Genomic DNA, 22,854 nt, shown 5'->3' on the forward strand with positions numbered 1-22,854 from the left:
CATTTTATCAAAACGATAAGCACAGTCAGTGTGCTCACCAGACTGCTGGTAACTCTTTGGAACTCACGAGTGATTCCGTCTGCTGATTTCATGCGACCTTTAGCAATCGCCCTCCGCAATGCTGGGCAGTCCCTGTCAATACATGGGATCTGCCTGGTCTTTGTTTAGCTATGGTTTTTCCTTGACAATCAAATCACCAACACTTGCGTTGGTCACCTACAGCCGGGGTGAAATGTCCCTGATTGATATGTTACACGAATGGATTACCCTGATTAGAGTATCTTCGAAGTCACTGAGCTCTTATGACCCACCTATTGTGCTTTGCTGATTCTCTATTAACAATACCCCCTGCCTCCTTTTGTAGTGACAGGTCCGCCTCTTGTGATAGCTAATGGTGAATTTTGTGTCACAAAGGGGTGTCCACATCTTCTGACGGGTAATGTATTTACGACAGTAATAAAAATGGAATGGACGTGGCTAGACATTTAGTCTACAAGTTCTTTACTGGAGTCCTTTACATAAGAAAAGACCAAGAAGGTACGTAAATACTATCAGAAAAGATGAAAAGGCAACAGGAATGCGTATAGTTGAGAACCGTAAAGCATGAGGAGACCTTTATCCGGCCTTGGATGTCAAAGGGATGGTGGTGGTCATGACGAAGCAGAACAAAAAGATGATGATGATGAAGATTTGACCATAAAACGATAATGATTTGCCACAAATGTAATACTAGTAACTGAGTTAATACATAAACGTATATTCCGAAATCGGAAAATGGATTAAAAGGAGTACCACGAGCAGCTGTAGCTACAGATTACTGTTTAATATCGCTGAACAACAAACTGAAATTTAAGAGAATTGTCCAAAAGAATCGATGTGGAGAGAAGTGGGATACTAAAGCACGGAACGAAGTTGGCTGTAGATAATGCAATAACGAATACCAAAAAAATACAGTAGACGAGGAACAGACACCTCTAAAAACTGGTGTCACAGAAAATTGACAGAAAAAAGGGTACGAAGAAGGTAGTTGCGAAGAATCCTTGGGTATCAGAAGAAATAGTTCATCTGACGCACTGAGAACCATAAGGGGCCAAAACAAGAACACAGAGTTTCGAGAAAAATAGATATTTGTGAAAATCAAATTTGAAGAAAAAGCGCCAGTCTGATAGGTTAGACATTTTTAAAACCAAGCCTCAATTTCCTATATTTCATATAAAAAAATAATATACCCACTTTGATATAAAATATTAATTAATATTTAGGATTATATGAAGCGCTGAGACACATAAGGGCCTAATGCACACCATTGTTGATTTTGAGATTGTGGCTTGTACACATACTCTTGACGTATTTTGATCTTATGGTGAGTTCGGTGTATCTGTGCTGTAGACCCACACTGTACACGCGAACATTCACTAAAATCTGTGTAATAGCTTTCTCTGACATTCCTTCCATATGGGCCCGACGATGGTGTACTTTAGACCCTTCTGGTTATCAGTGCCTGTATTTATTATTAATGTTAATTCACTAAATTTCCATATATCTCCCAGTGACAATAGTGTTTCTTTTTTCAGAATATAAGGAACACATACTAAGTGCACCACGCATATATTTGTGATGACTTGCTCCAGCGCTTCGTGGTCTTTGTTACCATCATTTTCATTAAGCACGTTCTGTGGTTTGAGGTTCAACTAAAACTACCGATATACCTCCAATTACGAAGTACTACTACTACTACTAATACTACTACTACATGATTGATGTAGACACTAAATTATGTTGGCAGCCCAGATAACAATTACGCAGAACAAAGAAACAAAATTATGCTCTGTGCTTTGGGACCATGGGAAAACTAGTACCAGAGAAATCGGTGAGACACTTTGCCTTGAATGTTCATATATACAATGTGGGCCTACAGCATAGATAAAGCTAGTTAACCATGAGATCGACAGATATCAGGAGCATGCATACTTGTTAAAATCAAAATCAAGGACGTCGGGCGTTACATCTTCACGGTGCTCAGCGCTTCGATTGTTCGACGAGAGAAGGGACTAAAAAGATGTTCCGAAAAAGTTGCGAATACGACATTGTAAGCTTCTTAGCAATGAAATAAGCAGGAAGTGCAGCAAAGCCAAGGCGAAATGGCTACGGAAAGGGGAAGGAACTGTCTGATGACGTGATAGAAGAAGAAATGGGAGTTGATGTGGAAGATGTAGGAGATGAAATATTAGCGTGCGAGCTTAGCAGAGCTTTGGAACACTTGTGATCGAATATAGCGCAAGGTTTAGATACAATTACTACAGAAATTCTAAAATCATTGAAGGATGGTGGCAACCATACGACTAATCAGCCTATCGGAATAATATCATCCACACCATCCCGAAGATAGCAACGACAGAGAAGTGCGAGAACTATCATACAATCAGGTTAACAGCTCTCATCCAAGGTGCTAGCAAGAATAGTGTATAGAAGAATAGAAAAGAAAATTGAAAATCTGTTAGATGGCGGTTAGTTTGACCTTATAAAAGGTAAATCCTCTGGAGAGGTGGGTCTGACGTTACACTTGATAATGGGAGCAAGACTTTAGAAAAATCAAGGGACATTCAGAGGATATGTCGATATGAAATATGCGTTCGAAAGTATAAAATGGTGAGATATTGCCAGGAAAATAGGAAAAGTCAGACAATATACGATATTTACAAGAACTAAGAGGTAATAATAAGGGTGGAAGACCTAGAATACAGTGCTCGCATTAAAAAGGGTGTAAAACAGGGCTGCAGTCTTTCGCCCCTGCTGCTCATATATACATGGAAGAAGCAATGACGGAAACGAAAGAAAGATCGATACTAAGATAAGTTCAAGTTAAAATATCAATGATAGGGTTTGCAGATGAATCACTGCCCTGATGAGCAAAAGCAAGGAAGAAGCGCAGGAACGAACAGTCCAACGAGCACACAATATGGTTTGATGGTAAATCGAAGAAAGACAGAAGTAATACGGAATGGCAGAAATGAGATTAGCGATAAATTTTGACATCGAACTTGGAAACCACCAAGTTGACAAAGTAAAGAAAGTTTGCTATCGTAGAAAAAAATTCTACACAACGGATGAAGCGAGGAAGAAAGCAGGAGCAGACAAGCATAGACAAAGTGGGCATTCCACGCCAAAGGGGTCTGCTAGTATTAAACATCGACTTTAATTTGAGAAATAAATTTCTGAGAATGTTCGTTTGAAACACATCTGTAAGGAAGTGAACCATGGCCTAAGGGAAAGCCGAAGAAGAAGAGAATAGAAGCGTTTGAGATGTGGTGTTATAGAAGTGTGTAGATAATTTGGTGGACCGATAAGATGAGAAGTAAGGTCTCCACAGAATCGAAAAGGAGATGAATTTCTGGAAAACGTCGACAAGAAGAAATGGCAGGAAGATAGGGCTTGTATTAAAACATCAAGTAATAATATCCATGGTACTCGAGGAAGCTGTAGAGCGCAAAAATAGCGGGGGAAGACAGAGCTTGGAATACGTCCAACAAATAACTGAGGACGTCGCCTGCAATTGCTGCCCTTTGATGCAGGAGAGGAATTCCTGGCGGGCCTCACCAAACCAGTCAGACGACTGACGACAAAAAAAAAAGTTGCATCAGGAGACCTTTATCCAGCAGTGGATGTCAAAGGGCTGATGGTGCTGGTGATGGTGGTGGTGGTCGTGATGTGGTGTTGACGTTGACGATTCGGACCAATACATAAACGTATGTTACTGTGCAATAACAATGTGGATGTTGTGTAAAAGTAATGCTTGTAAATACCAAAGGTGGTGATTATCATTATTCGTGGACAGAGTCTTACAACTGTTCCTTTCAAAGTAGTCTGTTTTTCCCCCTTTGTTGCCACTGGGATTTGTTGTTCCGTAATTGCAACAGTATTATGTCTTTTTGAATAGTTGTATATAGAGTTCTGATATCTTCGTTTCCCATCATTCAACTATTATTACACCTGCAACTCATCTTAGAAATCGCATTTCAAATGTTTGCATGTATGTGACAAGTACGGGGTGTGAAAGAAAGTGTCGAATATTTCGAGGGATAATAGTAGTCATCGAAACAAGACATCCAAGACGAATAAATATAGGTCCGGAACAGTGGTTTACAGGGGAGGATGAAAGATGTCGTGGATATGACTAAGACTACCACCAAGTAAGTTGTTCAGCCGTATTTTATAACGTCTTTGGCACATAGGTTCTCTAGCATCCCTAAAGGTGAACAAGGGAAGACCCCGCTCATTCCTCTCCCCAGAGATGGAGGACCATATATTGAATGACTGTGCTGAATTTGAAAGTTAAAATTCTGGCCCAACCACTCAAAAGGTGCAATGCTAGTTTTTTGCGCTTTTCACCATTAGGATGTCAGAATGATTGTAAAAAGGAATCACCCCTGCGTGTACCTACTGATTTTACATTGTTTGTGGTTATCCTAACAGTTAATTTTCAAATGTCTTTATTATTTCACATGTTTCTAATTATTTTCTTTTATAACTGGCAGTGTATCAACGTAAATATTAAGCTGCGGGTCATGTACTTTGAAGCACTAAAGAAACTGATCTAGGCATGCGTATTCATATACATGGATATATAAACAGGTAGAATACGGCGATTCTGTCGGCAGCGCGTGTGACAACACAAGTGTCTGGCGCAGTTGGTAGATCGGGTACACCTGCTGCAATTGCAGGTTATCAAGATTTAAGTGAGTCTGAACGTGGTGTTATAGTCGGCGCAACGAGCGATGGGACACAGCGTGTCCGAGTAGCGATAAAGAGAGAACTTTCTCGCACGCGCATTTCACGAGTGTATCGTGAATATAAGGACTCCGGTAAAATATCAACTCTCCGGTATCACTGCGGCCGGGAAGAGATCCTGCAAGAACGAGACCAACGGCGACTGAAGAGAATCGTTCAACGTGGCAGAGGTGCAACCCTTACGCAGATTGCTGCATATTTTAAAACTCGGCCATCAACAAGTGTCAGCGTGCGAACCAATCAACTAAACGTCATCGATATTGGCTTTCGAAACAGAAGGCGCACTCGTGCACCCTTGATGACTGCATGACACAAAGCATGTGCTTCGCCTAGGCCCGTCAACACCAGCATTGGACTCTTCATGACTGTAAACATGTTGCCTGGTCGGGTGAGTCTCGTTTCAAATTGTACTGACTGGATGGACGTGTACAGATTCAGAGACAATCTCATTAATCCATGGGCCCTGCATGTCAACAGGGGACGGTTCAAGCTGGTGGAGGCTATGTAATGGTGTGTGGAGTGTGCCTCTGATATGGCTAGATACGACTCTGACAGATGACACGTACGTAAGCATCGTTTCTGACCACCAGCATCCATTCATGTCCATTGTGCGTTCCATCGGATTGGGAAATTCCAGAATTGCTACAGAGTGGCTCCAGGAACAGTCTTCTGGGTTTAAACACTTCCGCTGGCCACCAACTCCAAAGACATGAATATTATTGAGCATATATGGAATGTCTTGCAGCGTGCTGTTCAGAAGAGATCTTCACCACCTCGTACTTTTACGGATTTATGGACAACCCTACAGGATTCATGGTGTCAGTTCCCTCCACCAGTACTTCAGAGATTAGTCGAGTCCCTGCAACGTCGTGTTGCAACACTTCTTCGTGCTCGCGGGGGCCCTACACAGCATTAGTCAGGTGTACCAGTTTCTTTGTCTCTTCAGCGTATTTGTTCCAACCTTCTGGCTGACGATCACTGCCACTGTGTTAAATTAGTGGATGGCTTGTAAGGTCGCTAAGTGCTTAAGATGGATGTTTGTATCCTAGTACTTAAATCACACGCATATAAATGCCGTATTTTTGGCACTTATGTGAAATGAATGTTTTTAAACTGCTCATAAATTACGGAATTACAATAACATCGTCACGAAGCCAGGGACTAGTTGCACTTGCTCGTAAAATGAAGTTCCTATAAACTCCCACCATCTGATGATGAATCCTCAGAGGCTCTAAAGGAGAGGAACAGGAAAATAATAGTTTCTAAAATTACGAGATGGCAGCAACTGCTCGCAGTCAGTATTAACCATTCGTTAGCAGATATTTAATATAACACACGTACAAATAATGTTTGTTTTTCAAAGAAGAGATTTTTCTCCTAGTATACGGTTCTTTGTTACATTAAATAGTGTAGGGGGAGACACACACTGAGGATGAACAGCGTATCACAAACGGCGCAAAGAGATTACTAAAGCAAACTTACTTAAAAACGCTGTTAAAAAGTGTCTCATAAGCAATATACATTTCACAGGGAATGCTTATTTAGATATCACTCGGTAGGGGTTTAGTAAAAAGTAGCTCAAGCAAATGATGATAATAAACTATCTTTTCACATAACTCTTTCACACTGTTTTCTCCTTTTTACCTTACTGTCAAAGTTATGCAGTGAATAATAGTTACACATTTCACTCAATTCTAAGGGATCGTGACTCTGTTTTTCAGGCTAGCCAATGAAACGTTGCGGTATACAAAATGAACGCAAAACATTGTCGCTATGGCCCTCATGTCAGCTGGGAGTAAATGTAGCTTTACGTTATGCAATAATAAGAACGTTGTGTGTTTAGTGGTCGGTAGTAAAAAATGAATGAACGCTGTAACACTAGCTTTTTATATTATTAAATATCTTCTTTGCAAAACAGCGTTCTGCACCAGGAATTAAGCGAATATTGTTGCACTGTTGTAAACAGAATTGGCCTTTTATTCGGGCGTATGAAGACTCTAATGTCCATACAGCTATCCTGATTTAGGTTTTCGGTAAATTAAGGCAAATGATGGGATGATTCCTACTACAAAACCACGATCTACTGCCTTTCCCATCCTTGTCAAACCAGTCCGCTCGGTACATCAAGTCCTGTGTATATGAATTATGCTATTTTTATTGTTCTTAAACTGTAATATCACGACATGTCGAATATCCTTGCAAAAAGGTGTCGAAATAAGGAGGACGAGAGTTCAATGCGTCATCGGAAACGAGGTCCATAGAGAAGCAGAGGCTGCGATGGGAAGGAATTGGAAAAAAAAAAAAATCAAATGTGTGTGAAACCTTATGGGACTTAACTGCTTAGGTCATCAGTCCCTACGCTTACACACTATTTAACCTAAATTATCCTAAGGACAAACACACACTCCCATGCCGGAGGGAGGACTGGAACCTCCTCTGGGCCCAGCCGCACAGTGGAAGGAATTCGATCGTGCCCTTTTCTACATCCACGTCTACAAGTACGAGGCGTATTTCTTAAGTAAGTACCGTTTTGAAATTAAAAAAAAAAAACGTGCTAAGGTATCTCAATAATTTTATTTTTACATGAAAGCCTGTACCCTAATCTACGCACTGACGCGGTTACAGTCTGATTCTTCCTTGTTTACGTTGCTTACTGAGTACGGAAAATGTACTTTGGCGCCAGTAGAATCGCTCTGTAGTTAGCCTTAGGTGCCGGTTATCTAGATTTGCGCAATAGTGTTCCTCGAAAAAACGTAGCCTTCCCTCCGGTGATTCCCATTTGAGTTCCAGAAGCATCTCCGTAATACCTGCGTGTTGTTCGAACCTGCTGGTACAAATTTAGTGACGCGCTTCTGAATTGCTTCGATATCTTCCTTTTAATTTGACCTAGTTCGCATCCAAAATAATAGAACAGTACTGAACAATGCGTCACACTAGTTGTCCTAAACTCCGTTTCCTTTACAGACGAACCACACTTTCCAAAAATTCTCCAAATAAACCGAAATCGACCATTCTCCTTCCCTACTACAGTGCTTACTTGGTTATTCCATTCCATATTGCTTTGCAACGTTAGGCTAGAAATTTAATCGACGTTATTGTGTGAAGCAGCACTGTGGATTGATCTATATGCGTTATCTTACATTTCTCTACATTTTTAGCTAGCTACCATTAACCACACCAACTAGAAATTATGTCTAAGTCATCTCGAATCCTTCTACACCCCTTAGCGACGACACCTTCCCATATATATCACATATGTGGGAACCTATTTCGTGCGCTTGTAGCTTAGTTAACAGTCGGCGGTATGGCACCATATCAAATGTTTTACGGAAATCTAGGAAAGTGGAATCCGCCTAGTTGTCCTTCATGCGTAGATCGCAGGATCTCATGTGAGCAAAGGTCAAGCTGAGTTTCGCACGAGCGATAATTCCTAAAAATGTGCTGATTCGTTGACAGAAGATTTTTCCCCCTCAAAGAAATTTCTTATATTCGAATTGAGAATATGTTCAAGGAGTCTGCAGCAAATTCGATGTTAAAGATATGGGTCTGTAATATTTCAAGCCTGTTCTTTTACTCTTCTTATGTGCAGGAATCATCTGCACTCTTTTAAAGTCGCTTGGGACTTTCCGCTTGGAGAGATATGCGCCAGAAATGCAAGCTAAATAAGCGGCCAATGCTGTAGAGTATTCTCTGTAAACCCGAAATGGGATTTCATCAGGACCTGGCGACTTATTTGCTTTCAATTCTTTCAATTGTTTCTCTACACCAGCGATGATCATTACCAAGTCCTCCATATGGGAGTCTGTGCGATGGTCAAACTATGGTATGTCTGTACGATTCTTCTGCTTGAATGATTTCTTAAACAAGAAATTCAAAACTTCCTCTTTACTTTTGCTATTTTCTGCTGCCACACCAGACTGGTCAACTAGTGACTAGCTAGAAGCCTTAGACGCACTTAGCGATTTTTTGTCCTACGCTTTGTGCATCGATGTTTCTACAGACACACGAATATATGTTTCAGAGGAACCATCTTGGTATTTGCCTGCAGCGGTTCAAAAAGTAGCACTTGCCTGAGGCAATTTAAAAATGTATTTCAAATATGAATAAAACTACAAGCGCTAATAACATCAGAGCTACTTAGAGGTTAAAAAGAAAAGAGAGAAAAATGAGTGCCATATAGTGTCCTTGGTCTCCCTCTCTGCAGAATGCATTCACTATTCTTTTTCATCCGCACGCGCCGTTCTAATTTGCAAACTATTACCATTTGCCTATGAAAAATATCAACAGTGGCGAATTTTCCACAGAGCACCGATGCCGGGTAAACCCCCTAAGAGACCGTACCTTACATAGTAAGTGCAATGGCATTTTAAAAGAAAAGAGAAGACTCAGACACGCTGAAATATATCTTAGTAGAAGGGAAAAAAACCCAAGCAATCGTGTGGGATGGCTACCGCGATATTTTATTCCACAAACGTGGCGCACATCGTAAGGTGCGAGTGTTACGGAATGACGGCCGTGGAACGACGCTCTGTGTGTGTGTGTGTGTGTGTGTGTGTGTGTGTGTGTGTGTGTGTGTGTAGAGGACGTGCGCGCTAGACGGATTGCGTGGGCGAGCTAGGCGGGAGTAGAAGCACGAGGAAGCGTCAATATAGCGGCCCTCACTGCGGAGTCCGGCAGCCAGTCGCAGCCATGCAGGTCGCCGCGCTGCTCATCTGTCTGCTGCTGACCGCGAATACGTCACAGGTTCAGGCGCAGCCCGAGCGCTGGGTAAGCTCCGTCACTTATTTGTGTTGAGAGAGCTGCACCACAAGGAGGTTCCGTAACTGTACTACTTAACCACGATATTATTGTACTTGGCCACTATCGAAAACACACAGCGACGTGACAGTTAACAATCACACTAGTGACTAAGGAAAACGCATCGCATTCTCAATGGCTTTAGGTCAGTTGTCTTATACTATCAACGCCAGTTACGCTCTGACACAATGAGGGGACCGATCTCTCTCACTCAGAGGTGAAATAATATTTTGGTCGAAACTTCCTGAACATTAAAACTGTATTCCGGACCGACACTGGTGCTCCAAATGTTTGACTTTCGTGGGGCAGCACTCTACCAACTGACATAGCCAAGGGATGTAGGGACGAGGTACTGGCGGAAGTACAGCCGAAAAGAGAGGGGTCGTGAGTCGTGTTTGAGTAGCTCAGTTGATAGAGCACTTGCCTGTGAAAGGCAAAGGTCTCGAGTTCTAATCTCGATTCGGCACACAGTTTTAGTTTCCCACGAAGTTTCATATCAGCGCGGACTCCTCTGGAAAGCGAAAATTTCGTTCTGGAATTATGCGGTCGACTAACGCGAGCCGCGTGGGGTAGCCGTGCGGTCTGAGGCGCCTTGCCACATTTCGCGCGGCTCCCCCCGTCGGAGGGTCGAGTCCTCCCTCGGGCATGGGTGTGTATGTGTTGTCCTTAGCGGAAGTTAGATTAAGCAGTATGTAACCCTAGGGACCGATGACCTCAGCAGTTTGGACCCATAGGAACTTACCGCAAATTAATACAATATACGCCGGCCAGAGTGCCCGAGCTGTTCTAGGCGCTACAGTCTGAAACCGCGCGCCCGCTACGGTCGCAGGTTCGAATCCTGCCTCGGGCATGGATGTGTGTGATGTCCTTAGGTTAGTTAGGTTTAAGTAGTTCTAAGGTCTAGGGGACTGATGACCTCAGCAGTTAAGTCCCATAGTGCTCAGAGTCATTTGAACCATACCACATACAGACGTCTGTCAGATACAGATGCAGTTCTGAGCAACTGTCCTGCGAGCTTTTTTCTATTGATTGTTCATCTGCATCTACATCAGTACTCGGTAAAGCGCCTTACGTTGTGTGGTACGATCATCTGCTACCCCCCTTTCTTGTTCTGTTCACCAAAACACAGGCAGCGATTGTGTGTCGGTACACCTCCGAATGCCATCCAATTTCTATAAATTTCTCGTCCTCGTCATGTCGTGAGAAGTACATGAGAGAAAATAAAAAATCGCCAGACTCTTCTAGAAACGTATTCTCTCCACAACGTCTCTCTTGTAGCGTCTGGGCTTTGTTGAGCATCCCCATAACGCTCTCTCACCTAGTAAATCATCGCGTGTGGAAACGCGTCGCTCACCTTATGGATGGCTGTTACCGCTGAAACAACCGGTTTTCGGTTGTATCGGTAATATTTCAAGCCATTTTAACCTGACTGTTAAAACCGCTCAAAATAACCGTCTACTGAAATTATCAATTTCGATTTTTTTGTTCTTATTATTTTCCGTAATAAACGTGGAAATCGAAGATAGATTGAGTAATTCTCTCTTAATTTCAAGATACAAACAGTCAGAATGTTACATTACATAGGAAATTTAAAAGCTCGTCCACAGTTCACTGCTCTTGCGGAAACGTGATAACTGGTTCAACACAACAAAAAATCACCTGTATTCTCCTAGTGATTCTAATTTTTTCAAACTCTGCTCAAAAATCATCTTGTAATCGGAGAATATAACACTATTTGGGCATTATGAATGCTCAGTGCTAAAGGATAAAAAATTATAAGGGTAAAAAATGATACCTGTTTTGTTCACGATAATTAGTCCGTTCACAAGGGGTACAAGCAAATAAAGGAATATTATGTTTACACAGGCAGCAGATCAGTTATTTTCTATTATTATTCAATACTACGAATGAGCTGTTTTAAAGTTTTTAATTTATTATTGTTGCCATAACTTGTTTCCTCTTTTATTATTTCATAGAAATGGCAGACAAATATTTCAACTTTTCAAGCAAATGAAGCGTTGCGCTTTATTGCTACGTAACTTGGTAAACATATTTCCAGACTAGTGTTGGTGTCATTCTGCAATACGACGGATGCCCGTCGACGACAGCGAGAAGCTACCGAATAGATGAGGTGGTGGGAAGTCTTGCACACTGCATGTACGTGCGTACGTTAAGCCAGAATACACGACAACACGGATATTATTGTCTCAGCAGTGCTGTACCAGTTCTTACGCCCTGTGTTTCTTGCTCGTTTCCGTCGGAATTATTACTAAAATAGCACTGCTTACTGTCCTCATTTTGTGTAATAACGCCATATTTAAAACCAATATAAATTTCACAAATAAAACATACTCCTGTTTTAAGAAAGGTTTATTTAAAAAAAAAATTTTGATCTCCTGATATGGCTGATTATATTTCGGTTTTTTACTCGGTTATTAGTAAAAAATAAAAACATGTTATAGTCGAGACGGAAGAACTAAAATACCGCAATGTGTTTTAACCGGTCGGTTTCCCTCATGCCTAGCTCACCGATGGATCTTCTCTATTATATTAATGATAACTAGTAAGTGCCCCAGACTGATGATCAGTCTCAAATGTGTTTTCCAAGGCACTTCTCTTGCGGATGAATGACTTTTCCTTAACATTCTACCAATTAATCTCAGCCTGGCATCCGCATTTCGTACTGGTTGTTTTATATGGACATCCACTTTTGGTTGCTCCGAAAGGTTACTCCTACGTATTTTACGGTTGATACTGTTTCCATTGATTTGTCGCCTATATTGTAATTGCACATTAGTGGATTTATCTTACTGTGTGTGCGCAGTGTGTTACATTTATTTACGTTCAGCCCCTGCCCCACTCATCAATCCTCTGCAGCTCTTCCTGCAGTTCGCAGCAGTCTTCTCATGTTGTTACCTTCTTACACATAACCAAAATATCGAAAACAGCCCCATGCAGCTTCAGACGTTGTCGATTAATTCACTAACGTAAATACAGCGGCGTTATAACACTCCTTTCGGATACTCCAGAAATTACTTTCAGAATTCAAATATTTTGGTATCATTTTTGAGAAACAGCGATATTGTAAGCCACATGTAATCAGTTAAAAAGCAGGCTAGATCGCGATGCTTATTTTATTATAATGGCCAGAGTCGGCATAGTCTTAGGCTACCTTCAGACAGCACCATCAGCTGCGTACAACACTCAGTTGTACTTAGTCGCTGAAATTGATGAGCAATGGTTGAGTGCGGATTCCTTTTATTTGGCGAAGAGGTTTGGCGCCAGTCTGTGCCCACTCTTTTTTTTCAGGTTGGTGATAGTGTGCCCAGGTTTCATCTAACAATTCTCTCCAGAAGCCCATTACTTTCGACCTGAAAACGACGCAAAAATGCCTCACAATTCAGCAGTCACCTGACGTGGCGCCACCGTTGTATTGAATCGAGTACCTTATAGACAAAATTATATGCTAAGCAGCACTAACATCCAAAACAGTGACTGGTTAGTTTAAATTTGGTCTACAGTTTTCCTTCACAACAGCGGTAATGTTTTCATTCGTTACTGTGCTGCTTCCCTGAACCGGCTGCGGAACATCTTCCACAGAAATTTCTCCTCTTTTACGATTTTTACAACACTCGAAAACTTGCTGCAGGGACAAAGATCAATCACCGTACTGTACTTCTATCCTGCGATGTATTTTCACATCTTTAACAGCTTCACTACTCCAGGACGTATCTCAGATTCCTGTTGCAAGTGGTGCAAGTCGATAAGGTGTTGGCCACATTTGTACTGACATTGTTTTCTTTTCTATGATACAGTAACAGACTACTAACTGCTCGTCATTTGTCGAAATGCAAGGATAACTTCTGCCAGATTCCAAACCAATGGTACAACTTTTAGGAATTTTATGCCACTTTTGAGGATTTCATTTGGATCGCCCTTGTAAATTGGTTGTTTCTTCTGATCTCAGAGGACAGTCTATGATGATTTGGTTGGCATCGCCCTTCAGCCACACTCACACGAAGCTATTTCTCTCCATTGCAGTCGATGAGTATCCTATCTAAATTTTCCACAGCGGAAACGAAGGCTAAACAGTATCGCTAGAAAATTCTGTTATACCCTCTAGAATCGTACCGCGATCGTAACGGTATGTTCGTGCCTATTTACAGATTGTGTTGTCCCTCAAGTTGGTAAGAAATACGCAAGTTTTTGTTCCATTTTGCACAAAATTGCACTCACAGACGGTGGTGTAGGTCTGCAATCGGATCCGCCATAGTTCTTTGTACTTCGCTTGGGTATCGACAACTTCATCTCACCTTTCCGCCGACAACATAATAGTGTTTATGCGACGTTGAGACTACGAGAGGTGCTCCTTATGTGCAGGCGACTTAATTTCATCACAGGGTTGTGACTGTTACTTCTTTGATGTTGTCTGTACAATTAAGCACGGAAGCCGGACATAGTCTACGTAGAACGTAACGGAACTATAAGATGTGTCGTGGTAGTCAAACGTCCCGTATTCAGTCCCCCGTTTTTCATAAGATTTTTTTCTGAAAAGTTTAATTGGTCCTCACCTCTTGAAGTGCTGTATATATTTACGGGGCATTTCAGGCATTTCATTATTGTATTCCAACCCCCCCCCCCCCCCCCTCTCCCGTAAGCAGATTCCCTGAGATAAATAAATAGATAAACGTATATACAAATGTGGCTCAGGATCAGAATTACAAGACGCTCTGATGCATCTTTATCATGATGCAGCAGCCCTTCCCCCCCCCCCCCCCCTCCTGCCTCCCCTCTCCACCTCCGGACGCTTTGCTATCGCCACCGTTCACCAACGGTGGATTCTTCCGAAGAGAATAGCCTGTTACATAAACGTCAAAAATCAGTTGTGCTGACGTTTGAGAAACGACAGCTGGTACAATGTGTAGCACATTCCTTAACTTATAGCTAAAAAGTCTATGATCGCGCCGTGCTAGACACAGTAGACTGATGAAAAAAAAACACAATAAATAACGCAATATTGGTTGTAAAATTATCGTGCGGCTTGTGTGGATGTTTAACGAAAGAAATGATTAAGTACAAGATATAAAGTGATTTTTGAGGCAGTTAGGTGCCCTGATACGCGGTGACTTGAAATTTGTTACTCAATGATACATTCTAAATATCTTGTGATAAAACGCGATAATTTTCATACAGGTAAACATCACAAGACACCGCGCCACACAATATCGCACTAAGGAGACTGAAACAGTGGTGAACATCCAGAAATCGGTTAGAAGTTAGATCCTTGTACGAAGCAATTTTACCACAACATGTTAGGAAGCAACATGCAAAGGTAAAAAAAAAGCCGTCTTCGTGGTAAGCACTACCACTCACCGTCACCGCTTGAATCAAAGATAAGGTGAAGACCTCAGACAAGGCCAGCCGTTTCGGCACTTGTTTAGTAGCTCGTTTGTGTAAATTTGCCGTATGTTCCTATAGGACCAGACTGCTGAGGTCATCGGTCCGTAGGCTTACACACTTTATAATGTAACTTTGAGGACAACACACACACACACCCATGCCCCAAGGAGGACTCGAACCTCCGACGGGAGAAGCTACGAGAATCGCGGCAAGGCGCCGAAGACAGCTTGGCTACCTCGTGCGGTAACCACCTAAAATGAAGAACTCTAAGATATACTGACGGAAAAAAATCACAACACCGAAAAATAATTAATGTAGAGTAATGAAATTTCAAGAACACATTTCTCTAGATAACATATTTAAGTGATTACCAGTGCAAAATCACAGTTTAATGTATATGCGAGGTAAGGCGTTGCAAATGTGAAATGCTGGTACATTAATGACCGGCGTAAACGCCAGAATATTGAACACAAGAATGCAAACGTGCATGCATTGTGTAGTAAGGGTGCCAGGTGTCAGTGTGTGCGACGGAATTCGACGCCTGTTGCACTTGGTCAGTCAATACCCGAACGGTTGACGCTGGTTTTGGATGACGATGGAATTGTCATCCAATAATGTTCCAACTGTTCTCGATTGCAGACAGGCCTGGTAACCGAGCAGGCCGATGCAACAAATCGATATTTCTTGGAGCTTGTTGGATTACAACAGCGTGCGTCATCCTGCTGGAAAACACCCCCTGGAATGCTATTCGTCAGTGGCAGCACGACAGGTCGAATCGCCATCATTGGATCTGAGGCTGAAACAACTTTCAGTAGAAAACACAACAGACCTTCACCCTGCCTTCCAATGGGCTCTCGCCTGACAACACTGAAATCGCAAATGGCGCTGGTTTAGGGTTAGAGGAATGCACACTACGGGACGTCTGGCTTTGAGCTGTTCTTGGAGTAACCAATTTGTAACAATTCGTTGTGTCATTGTGGTGAGAACCGCTGCTCAAATTGCTGCTGCAGATGAAGTAGGACGCGCCAGAGCCATACTCCGAACACGAAGGTCTCCCCGCTCGGTAGTGGTGCGTTACCGTCTGGAGCCCGGTCTTCCAGTGACCGTACGTTCTCGTGACCACCGTTGCCAGCAGCCATGTACAATGGCTACAGTCCTTCCAAGTTTTCTGCAATATCACAAAAGGAACATCCACATTCTCGTAGCCCTATTACACGACCTCGTTCAGAGTCAGTGAGGTGTTGATAATGACGTCTTTGTCGCATTAAAGGCGTTCTCGGCTAACGTCAACTCACTACGTCCAATCTCAAAGGTAACTAACGGTCGCGACCGTTGTAGTGTGTATTTAAAGCAAACCTGATTTGCATCCGCATAGAAGCACTACTAACGCCCCTCTTATCCAGTTGGCGTGAAATTTGGAGGAGGGGGGATTAGTGTTTAACATCCCGTCGACAACGAGGTCATTAGAGACGGAGAACATGCTCGGTTTGTGGAACGATAGGTAAGAAAAACGGCTGTGCTCTTTCAATGGAAACATCCCGGCATTTGTCTGAAGTGATTTAAGGAAATCACCGAAAACGTAAATCAGAATGGTCGGACGATTGTTTGAACCGTCGTCCTCCCGAATGAGAGTCCAATGCACTAACCCCTGAGCCACCTCGCTCAGTCGTGAAATTTGCATAGACATAATCTCTCAAATTTTTGTTTATGTCGTACAACTTCTTTTTGGTGTTGCGATTTTTTTCCGTCACTTTATATTGACTCATCATTCCCGATCCCAGTTTCTTGGGAAACCACCCTGAAGTTCATGCGCGCAGTCGATTCATAATTGACAGTAACAATGGCTAATTGAAATCTAAGCAGTTTTCAGTATCATCGTATATAGGACCTGCAGCGTCCCATATATAAAGAAAAGAAACTTTCATGATTGCAGCCGATGTAGGGTAAGATGTCATATAACTGATAGTCAAAACTTTCCAAAAGAAGATACCCCCAGTCTCTCCATAAGAAAACCACACCTATCACAAATGTTCCTGCTGTTAGCTATGCTGCCATTGTTTATAAATAATTTGTCGTCATTACTTTCTCCATTAGAAACTTCACTTTTCAGACTTAAATAAATGTGCACACAGTTCTGGAACATTTGCCTCATTTGTGCAAGTATTGACTACATACCAGTCAAATTTGTGTTAGATACACAGAAAATAGTGCTCTGTCTACTAATTCATTCATTATTGACTTATTTGTTATTTGGGTATAATTATTAATCAGTCACTATATTCCTTAAATACGATACGCTCCATTCCTAAGTACTGTATGATTCCTTAAAGTGGTACACTGTCGCCTGTGACCCAACTAACAGCCACACAGCGGTGTAGCGCGGGATGCCGCTCCTACCATACGCCAGGGAAAGAACCGCGGGAGACCACAATCCAGCAGTAACCTCAATACTGAAATAGAAAAGCTGTCAGACAAAAAATTCGTAGGCTAGAAAACCATGCCAGTGACCAAAGATGTGGCAAGTACGCTAAATGGAAAGGAAACTGAGGAGATTAATTCTGTTTCCGACATTTGTTTGGAGAGTGACTACAGCATGGATGAGGTCGCTCTGTTTGCAGAATTCACACCAGATCCTATTGTAATGACTGGTTCTGCAAACGTAGGTGGAAGATATTATATCTTGGCTAAATTAAGATAGGAAAGAGGAATCCATACAACTACAGATGTCTGCGCCATACGAAAAAGGACTGTAAAATGACCTAGAAGTTATGGCTCAAGGGACAGTGGACAAGGACAACAGTTTCCATATTAAAAGAAAAAGACATTTCCTCATGTTGCTAATCCGGTGGAAAATATATCGGTCGTTCAAAAAATGCCCCACATTTAAAAAAAAAGGCATTAATATACATAGACAAACATCCTTGTTGGTGCTTCACATTTGATGTTTGTTCTGTGCGCCGGTGAAGTTTCGAACCGTTCTGACAGATGGCAGGGCCGTAGTACAGCGTCAAAATGACGTCTACAAACGACTTGTGTTCCAAGCAGCTTGCCGTTATGGAATTCTTTTGTGCAGAAAAAGAAACCGTGGTAAGCATCTATAAACGTTCGTGTGCAGTGTATGCCGATGCTGCAGTTGATAGGAGTACAGCTGGGCGTTGGGTAAAGGACGTTACAGCCTCAGGAAATTGAGAAACTGAGCTCCACGATCAGCCAAGCCCACGACGTCCTGTCACAACCACTGCTCCAGACATGCTGAATCGTGTGGATGCCTTTATTCTTGACGACCGGCGCATCACAACTCAGCAACTGGCTCTTCAGTTGTCGGTCAGCATTGTAAGTGCGTCTGCAATGGTCGAGACTCTCGGATATTCAAAGAGGTGCTCACGATGGGTTCCACGAATACTGAAAGCGGACCACAAGATTCAAAGAAAGGCCATTTCATCTGAATTGTTAGAGCGTTTTGAGACCGATGGAGAGTCCTTTCTGACACGGATCGTTACGGGGGACGAGAGCTGGGTGCACCGCTTTGCGCCGGAAACAATAAGGCAGTCAGTGGAGTGACATCATCCTCATTCACCACAAAAGAAGAAATTCAAAACAACCTCCTCTGCCGAAAAAGTCATGGTGACAGTCTTCTGGGATTGTGATGTCGTCATTCTCGTGGATGTGGAGAGTGTCAATCATCAGTTCAGAAGCATACGTGAAGACTCTCAATAAACTCAAGAACTGTTAACATCGTTTTCGATCGGACAAGAATCCAGCAGAAATTACTACCCATTTGCTAGTTATCAACAAAAAATATTGGACAGTACGAATTTTGCTGGGCCGTTTAAGGTACAAAATGGATTTTGCAGCAGTATTTGCCTGTTAATGATAACTTTTTATTCATAGATATTAAGTGTTACATATTATACACTCCTGGAAATTGAAATAAGAACACCGTGAATTCATTGTCCCAGGAAGGGGAAACTTTATTGACACATTCCTGGGGTCAGATACATCACATGATCACACTGACAGAACCACAGGCACATAGACACAGGCAACAGAGCATGCACAATGTCGGAACTAGTACAGTGTATATCCACCTTTCGCAGCAATGCAGGTTGCTATTCTCCCATGGAGACGATCGTAGAGATGCTGGATGTAGTCCTGTGGAACGGCTTGCCATGCCATTTCCACCTGGCGCCTCAGTTGGACCAGCGTTCGTGCTGGACGTGCAGACCGCGTGAGACGACGCTTCATCCAGTCCCAAACATGCTCAATGGGGGACAGATCCGGAGATCTTGCTGGAAAGGGTAGTTGACTTACACCTTCTAGAACACGTTGGGTGGCACGGGATACATGCGGACGTGCATTGTCCTGTTGGAACAGCAGGTTCCCTTGCCGGTCTCGGAATGGTAGAACGATGGGTTCGATGACAGTTTGGATGTACCGTGCACTATTCAGTGTCCCCTCGACGATCACCAGAGGTGTACGGCCAGTGTAGGAGATCGCTCCCCACACCATGATGCCGGGTGTTGGCCCTGTGTGCCTCGGTCGTATGCAGTCCTGATTGTGGCGCTCACCTGCACGGCGCCAAACACGCATACGACCATCATTGGCACCAAGGCAGAAGCGACTCTCATCGCTGAAGACGACACGTCTCCATTCGTCCCACCATTCACGCCTGTCGCGACACCACTGGAGGCGGGCTGCACGATGTTGGGGCGTGAGCGGAAGACGGCCTAACGGTGTGCGGGACCACAGCCCAGCTTCGTGGAGACGGTTGCGAATGGTCCTCGCCGATACCCCAGAAGCAACAGTGTTCCTTATTTGCTGGTAAGTGGCGGTGCGGTCCCCTACGGCACTGCGTAGGATCCTACGGTCTTGGCGTGCATCCGTGCGTCGCTGCGGTCCGGTCCCAGGTTGACGGGCACGTGCACCTTCCGCCGACCACTGGCGACAACATCGATGTACTGTGGAGACCTCATGCCCCACGTGTTGAGCAATTCGGCGGTACGTCCACCCGGCCTCCCGCATGCCCACTATACGCCCTCGCTCAAAGTCCGTCAACTGCACATACGGTTCACGTCCACGCTGTCGCGGCATGCTACCAGTGTTAAAGACTGCGATGGAGCTCCGTATGCCACGGCAAACTGGCTGTCACTGATGGCGGCGGTGCACAAATGCTGCGCAGCTAGCTCCATTCGACGGCCAACACCGCGGTTCCTGGTGTGTCCGCTGTGCCGTGCGTGTGATAATTGCTTGTACAGCCCTCTCGCAGTGTCCGGAGCAAGTATGGTGGGTCTGAAACACCGGTGTCAATGTGTTATTTTTTCCATTTCCAGGAGTGTATATTGGGTGTTCCATAAATAATGTAATATTTTTTAATTATAAAACACATACTTTATTTGAAAACACTAGTATTATTATGTCAACAGTCAATACGAAACACAAAGACTGAGATTAAACATGAAACAGGCAAATGTGTTCCACCACGCTTCTCTGCAGACATCCACAAAATTTTCAACTATACGAGAGCCAAGTTTCGCTTAAATTTTTATCAACGACGCGTCTAATTTCTGCCTTGGGTTGAGGGCTGGTTCGTGGATTGATCATATAAGCACGAGATTTGACATGGTGTCAAATTCGGTGGCCAGTTCTGATTTCCATTGCGAGAGATGAGACGAGCAGGGAATCTTATTCTCAACAACCTTGATGTTCAACGGTAGTGTGGCGTGCTTTCCCTCTCCTGGTGGAACTACATGCGTTACATATTCAATTCTTGCAATTGTGGTCATAAAAACTGTGTTATCATATGGCGATAACGATCAAAAGTCACAACTGTAGGCAGATTGCGATACCCACTACACATTGTATGTCAATTTTCGTTGCATTACGACGAGCGGTTTCCAATGTATCAGTAAATTATATGAAGCTAGCACTTTTTATGGCAACTAACACTCCCAGAAATCACTTGAGACCAGTAAGTGTGTAAAGTTCCCCAATTTCATTTGTTCCCGGATATCCACTCATTGCAGGGTAGCACCCTTACGTATTATAGAAATGTATGTACGTATGTATGTTCTACATCTCCTCCTAAATCACTGGAGCGAATTCAACCAAACTTGGTACACGTATCTCTTACTGTCAGTCAGCGATCTCTGTGGGGTTAAGAACGACCTGCCGACTATATTTCTGTAGATATGACATAATAAACAATGATATGCGTGAAAAACTGCAGCATCATCGGTAAAGTTTTAATATATCTATTCTTTACTACGAAGACATTCCCAGACTCGAATCAACTTAAGGAAATCCCTGACACCCGGCTGCATTTTTGACAGATTTCAGGTGCGAAGCGCAAACAGCTGCAGGCGAAAACAAGTCATAGAGATGGGAAGCAGCTTCGCCCTTTGGGCTGAAACTGTCTAATTTGGATACTGTGCTTATGCATTTGTACGTCATGCATATTTCCTTCTACGACTGCTTCATAATGTCAAAGATGTTTTCAGAAATACAAGGAAATGAAAATTTTTGATATTACACTAAAAATACTGTTCTTTTTTTGTTTTCTTTGCTAATAGATAATTGGAAAATGAATACCCTGGCAATGCCTGTTTTTCAGGTACTGTAACAATAGAACACCATATGTAATCAAACCTCTTGATTCAGATGGCACATCAAACTCTGTGTCCCCGTATATGTGGCTGGAAGCACCTGTATTCAGGCCAGAGGGAGAGCGAGGCATTTCCACCTTGATCACGCCATTAAAACAACGATTATTAAAAAGGTACTATTATGTGGAGTACCGTATTAAACAAAATTTGTGACAGGATTGAGGATATTTTGGTGGGGAGGACGTAGCTTGTTATGTGATTTCTGGTTTTCTCGGCGTAATTGGTTAAAGGTGTGGTTCTGGATGCACAGCCGAGTTGTTGTTTCCATTTTACGCACAACATTTAGACGACCTACCTAGTCATCTTCTTCAGGTGTCGCGAATTTTCTGTTATGTGCACTCGCTGGCTAGACTCCAGCCACTCTGGTGGGAGTCCAACCAGCGGATGCAGATAAGAGCAAAACTCACAGAACATGAAAATAAGTACTGGGCTGGTCGCCGAAATAATGTGCATAAAATAGAAAAAACTCGGATGTGTACCTGCAAGACACCATGTTACCTTGGATGGACAGTCATCGACGGAAGTGAAAGTAACTTCAGACGTTCCCCAGAGGTGTGTGCGAGCAGCCTTGCTAGTCAAAGTGATTACAATTTTGACAACTTGTTTTAAGTCTTCATAAACGTAAAAGCGTTAGTTTTGGAAACATTCGACTCCAACAAACAACTGGGTGTATCAATCAGTAGGAATGTAAAATGGAGTTATCAAATAGGTTCGGTCGTGGGTAAGGTAGGTGGCAGACTGGTGCATTGGCGGAATACTAGGGAAATGCAGTCAGTATACAATGGACATGCATTATAAATAACTTGATCCCCGTTTTGGTCTATTGCTCGTGTGTGTGGCATACATACCAAATAGGACTAACAGGAGGCAGTGAACGCATACATAGAAGGTTTGTTTGTACGTGAGAGTGACACAGATATGCTGAAATGGCACTCTTGAAGATAGATGTAAAGCATCCCGACAAAACCTACTTACCAAGTTCCAATAACTGGCTCTAAATGTTGACTCTAGGAATATGATACAACCCCCTATCTATCACTCGCATAGGGATCAAGAGGATAAGATTAGATTAATTACAGAGACATTTAAACAATCATTCTTCCCACGCTCCACACGTGAATGGAACGTGTAGAAACCCTAACATGTGGTACCATTCTAATTACCCACTGTCATGAATTTCGCAGTGGTTTTCATTGCATATCCGTAG

General features: G+C 42.9%; 2 long non-coding RNA genes across 2 annotated transcripts in view; both read left to right on the forward strand.

The window, feature by feature from the left end:
• Positions 1 to 22,854, forward strand: part of LOC126335236 (uncharacterized) — a 945,258-nt gene that overhangs the window by 280,118 nt on the left and 642,286 nt on the right. The window lies entirely within an intron of this gene.
• The window catches only part of LOC126335235 (uncharacterized), a 35,097-nt gene continuing 21,676 nt past the window's right edge, over positions 9,434 to 22,854 (forward strand). Inside the window, exon 1 of the long non-coding RNA XR_007564830.1 lies at positions 9,434 to 9,555. This is a non-coding gene — a long non-coding RNA (uncharacterized LOC126335235). The remainder of the gene's footprint in view (positions 9,556 to 22,854) is intronic.

The sequence above is a fragment of the Schistocerca gregaria genome, chromosome 2 (assembly GCF_023897955.1).
Source record: "Schistocerca gregaria isolate iqSchGreg1 chromosome 2, iqSchGreg1.2, whole genome shotgun sequence".
Lineage (NCBI taxonomy): Eukaryota > Metazoa > Arthropoda > Insecta > Orthoptera > Acrididae > Schistocerca > Schistocerca gregaria.